The sequence below is a fragment of the Mustela nigripes genome, chromosome 3, assembly GCF_022355385.1.
Source record: "Mustela nigripes isolate SB6536 chromosome 3, MUSNIG.SB6536, whole genome shotgun sequence".
NCBI lineage: Eukaryota > Metazoa > Chordata > Mammalia > Carnivora > Mustelidae > Mustela > Mustela nigripes.
In genome coordinates this window covers 126,253,559-126,259,152 of record NC_081559.1, presented here as the reverse complement: position 1 = coordinate 126,259,152, position 5,594 = coordinate 126,253,559, and the positions used below count along the sequence as shown (strand labels likewise).

The 5,594-nt window shown below is 31.3% G+C and overlaps 1 non-coding gene across 1 annotated transcript; it reads left to right on the top strand.

The window, feature by feature from the left end:
- Positions 1–4,077: 4,077 nt before the first annotated feature.
- On the top strand, positions 4,078–4,184 carry LOC132014697 (U6 spliceosomal RNA). The gene has a single exon (XR_009403351.1). It is a non-coding gene; the product is annotated as a U6 spliceosomal RNA (small nuclear RNA).
- Positions 4,185–5,594: the final 1,410 nt, after the last annotated feature.

The following is a 5,594-nucleotide window of genomic DNA, read 5'->3' as shown; positions in this document are numbered from 1 at the left end:
GTTTGCAAAATAGTGAGGGATTTGTAACAAAGTTTGTCCTTCTAATCTGTAATAACATAAGAAAAACATAGGCAATGTAGTAGGTTTTTCATAAACTTATTTCCTTAAAAGGCAGTTCTTTATTCTCAGAATATTTTCTTTCTATTTGTGTTATAAAAGCTCTTTCTTTATAAAATGGATGGTGCTAGAAAATGGTAATCTATTTTTTCCCCTAATAGTCTTGCTTAATGAAATAGAACTTGGGAAAACTTTTATTAGTACTTTTATTAGCTGTCTGTGAACTAAGAATTGTTCTGGTGGATTTTATCATTATATAAAGTCTCTCTTCACCTATAGCAATGCTGTTAGCCTAACCATTCTGTATGCTTAGGATAGATATATTAGTTTAGTGTTAACCCACTATGACTTTTCCCATTCTTTTCCTTTCAACTTTCCTGTATTCTTAATTTTAAGTTGTGTCTCTAGTAACAGCATATATTTGGATTTTTTAAAAATCACTATGCTAGTACCTATCTTTCAATTAGACTATTAATTATATTTACACTTGATATCTTTTCTGAAATATTTGTGTTGAAATCTACATTATCCTACTCGGTTTCTAGTATTCTATCTCCTATTGATTCTTTTTTCCCTCTTCCATGCCGTCTTTTAGAAAAATGTCAACAATTTTTGTTCCAGTGTTCTCCTGTATTAGACGTTGGTCATCCTTTCCTTTTCTCCCCCCATTTAAGCTGTTACCATAGAGATCAGAACACTCATTCTCGACTTATTAAAGATTACTATAAATTAGTACTTTTTTAGTATCCTAGATAATGAAAGATCTGAATATTTTAAATCCATTTACCCTGTTGTGCTATTGTTTTCATGTAATTTATTTCACCTACATGACTTAGTTCAGCTTCTACCTTCTCCCCTCACCCCAAAGAGATCCTAGAACAAGAATTAGCTTTCAGAGTTTATTTGGAAATTGGTCCCAGAAGGAAAGTGATCAAGTGGGGAGGGAAGAAAAGTCAACAAAGTCTATCTTAATGATCAGGTCACTGTTGGGAGGCTTAAATATGTTCAGGGCTGTACTGGGTTGAGTGGATCAACCATTCATGCTGCTTCCACTGTTTATTACATTCTCAATGTCTATTAGTCTATTTTTCAGTACCAAAATGTGCATTTGACTTTGTTTTTTAAATTAATTCCAGTTTTCTGGTAAAATCCAGATGATGAGATGAAGAATTTTAAAGAGACCTGTAGCATTTTAAGCTGTTATGCTCCAGCCTATTTCTACCTCCAGCATTGGCACCATGTGTTTGTTCTGCGTCTGTTGTCCACTTTTCCTCTTTATTTTCATTTGTTTGGTTCTACCATTGTGTGAAGCTCTGGATTATGCTATCTTCCTCCAGAGAGCATTTGCTTTTCCTCTGATAAACAGAACAAACACTGATCTCCTTCAGCTATTCAAGTGTGTGTCTGAACCACTATAAACCCTTTGCTTTGCTTCCTAAGTTGTGGTTTTTCACCGGGCTTGACTGAATCCTGCACTATATTCCTTTTTAACAGGCCTTGAATTTTAGTTTTTCTTTCCTTTTCATCTGATTACTGAAAATTTTGTAAATTCTGCTCAAATTTCTGAACTGAAGGTTTCTAGTTTCCCACTTGATGCAGTTTAGAAATCAGAAAGTGCCAGAAAGGGAAGAGAAGCAGAGAAGCTAGGACTCACTTTAAAACATTTCTTTTTTCATTGGAAGGTTGGGCCCTAAAAATCTTGTATAAAATGGTTTTCGTACTCTTAAAATAGCTATTTGCTTCTTTGCATGTATTCAGTTTTGATGTATTTGTTTTTGATGGAATCACTGGTTTAAAGCAAGCTGTTCTCTCACAGCCAGAAGCCAGATTATTGTGTTAAGGTGAAAATTCTAATTTATTGTATGGTCTTAGTGAATAACACCAGCAGTAAATGTTGAGAGTCTCTGGGGATTTTTGTTTCCCTGTAATTAGTAATGCCCTTAGTATAGATGCCATATTTTTTTATGAAGGTGAAAATAACAAGGAGGAAAATGTGTATAAGCCTCAGCAGCTTAGGAGTGTAAAATCTACCCTTTTTTATCTTTCCCCGAATTACTAAAGTGTCCCAGGTGATGATCTCTTTTAATCAATTAACAATTTAATTATTTCAATTAAAGCTAAAGTTTTAAAATATATATTAATTTTTTTGTTCCTCTGTGCTCAGAGCTATTCTAAGCACTAAGAACTAAGAGCTAAAAATGGGGAAGGTTGAAGTGAGCAAAAAAATAGATATATGATAAATAGTCCCTATTACCAGTGAGTTTATAACCATTTGGATGGAAAAGACTAACAAGTATAAGAAATCAGTGAACAAATAAAATGTGAATTACATCACATTGATAATAAGTGTAAAGGAATAATAATATGAAAAAGATTCACAGGGACAATATCTAATGAGGTAATAGGGCCAATATTGTGATAAAGTTACTTGGTAATTTGCTACCAAAATTTCTACTAAGATTAGTTAGTCTCATATATTTTATGATATCCTCAGAGGAAAAGAGCTAATTTATGCAACATGTTTATTCTTATAATCCATCATAATCACCATTACAAGTCCCAGAATGAGAAACTATACATGCATGTCCACACAGAAAATATTCTAGTCAATGAAAAGACTCTAGGAACAAATTCTCTTTTTATGAGGTTACCATTCTCAGGCAAAGAACAGATTAGGAACATTTACTAATAGAATTGTTTTTATTTTTATGCAAATATGATGTGAAATTAGTTTGTTCATGACACTTTTCACAAGGAAACTGGACAATTTTGTGTGCTGGTATTCTGTTTTGTTGTTTTGGCTAAAGATATCAAAGGACTAAATTGTCTTAAGTCATTTTTAAGATTACACACTTTTATTTTCATTTTTACTTATGATTTTACTCCAAAGAAAACTAACAATAATAATACATCAATGTTATTTTTTTTAAATCACAATAAGAACATGAAATTTAAATAGTGGATGCTTTATAAAAAGTATCAGGTATTTTTATGATACAGTCATTATTTTTAACAGAAAAATCTGTTTATTCTGAAGCATAACTAGGTTGGATAGCATGATAAAAACATCAGTTATAAATGAATGCACTGACACAGCATAATGCTAAGTGCTATAGTAAAAAAGTGAGATAGAGTTTATCTATATGTGAATATATATATATATGTATATATATATATACATATATTACAAAAATACCACAGTGCTTTAAGAACCATAATAAAATATATGAAGCACTGCTTTAAAGTCTAGTTAATACAAGTAACAACTATTATAAGACATAATGGGAAAAAAAACTTTAATAATAGCTGAAGTACTAAAGACAAGCTTAACAAGTAATGGACACCATTTATAAGAAGAAAACTTTAAAATACTGAACAACACAAAAGAAGATTTTCATTTAAAGCAGAAAGTTCTGCCATATTCTTGAATAGAAAAAATCAACAACATAATGAAGTCAAAGCTCCCAATATTAATCTTATCAATTGGTTGGCCAAATTCACACAAAAATTCTAGGAAAAAAAACATAATAAATACTGCCTTTGTAATTTATTAAACCACATTATGAAACTAACTATATGAAAACAGAGTGTTATGTGCTTATAACTAGAAAAAAAACAGAATAGAAAATGCACCTAAATCTATAAGGCATTCTTTTCATTTGATAAAGAGAGCACTTCAATTTAAGTTAAAAAAAAAATTAGTTACTAAGTAAATTAAACTGAGTCAATAGCAAGCCATTTTGGAAAAAAAAAAAAAAACACATAAATTTGAACTCCTGCCTCATATACAATAAATTCCAGATGGATCAAAGAATTATAAATGAAAAATTAATCATAAAGTATTGGTGGCAAAAAACTCAAGCACATAGAATTCTTTTATAATCTCAGAATGGTGAAAACCTCTTAACCATTGCAAATAACTCTAGAAGCCTTGAAGTAACATATTGGTAAATTCAGCTATATAAAATATAGTTTTTCTACCTGAAGAAAAAAAATAAACAAATCAAAAGGCAAGTGGCAGTGCTCGCTTCGGCAGCACATATACTAAAATTGGAACGATACAGAGAAGATTAGCATGGCCCCTGCGCAAGGATGACATGCAAATTCGTGAGAGACTATGGACTCTGAAAAACAATCTGAGGGTTTGAAGTGGCAGGGGGGTGGGAGGTCGGAGTACCAGGTGGTGGGTATTATAGAGGGCACGGATTGCATGGAGCACTGGGTGTGGTGAAAAAATAATAATAGTGTTATGCTGAAAATAAATAAATTTTTAAAAAAGGCAAGTGGCAAATGGGGAAAAATTGCAACTTATATCACGAATTATTCATTTTCCTAATGTGGAAACATTCATACCAATTAATAAGAAAATAATTGAAAACAGATGAAAATTTGCAAAGCACATGAAAAAGCAAATTACAGAAAATGATATACAAATATTTAACTCCTGAAAATATGAAAAGACACTTGATCTTATTTATAATAAGGAAAATATACAATTATAATTTTGTAAGATATAATTTTCACTTACACATTTTGGCAAATATTATAAAATTTGATAACATCGAGGTACTTTCATACTTCTTGCTAGAAGTATAAGTTGGTACAATAACATGCAAGGCAATTTAGCACTATTTAGAAAAAAGTTTCAAAAATAATGATTATCTTTTGCTCTTATCTGTATTCTGCTATTGGAAATTTATCCTATATATGTATCCACACATGTTTAAAATAATTTATGCTTAATTACTCACTGAATTACCTTTTGATATTGCAAAAATTTTGAAAGAAACTTGTTTTCTTCACTAAAGGAATGGTTAGGATTATTGTGTTACTTTATTTAACAAAGCATGTTATCAAAAAGAATTAGAACTTCAAATGTCTGAGATATATTTTTATATCTAGATCAAAGATGTCTGAGATATATTTTTAAGAGAACAAAGGAGATGAAAGTTGTTTTTTGGGAAAACTACTTGTTTGGGGCTGAATTGTGATCCCCCAAATTAGTATGTTGAAGTTCTAAACTCCAGTACCTCAGAATGTGTCTGTATTTGGAGATAGGGCCTTTAACAAGGCAAAGTAAAATTAAGTCATATTGAGGCCTTAATCCAATCTAGTTACTATCCTTATAAAACAGAATTTGGGTGTAGGCAAAACACACAGACCTAGGGACAACCATGTGATGACATAGTGAGAAGGCAGCCCTGCAAACCAAGGAAAGAGGGTTGAGAAGAAACCAAATCTGCCAACACTCTGATCTTAGACTTCTAAGTTCTAGAACTGTTGTTTACATTTCTATTGCTTAAGCCACTCTGTCTGTGGTGTTTTATTATGGCAACCTGAGCAGACTGATATACTACATTTGTGTAAAAATAATCTATATTTATATACATATGTATTTGCTTGTATATGTATAGAAAATATCTTGAAATATAGACAAGCTGGTTGCAGTGTTTTCCATGGGTAAAGTAACTGTGTTGTCAATGACAAGGTATCAGAAAAAGACTTTTAGAAAGAGGAATGCAACCAGAGGAAAAGTT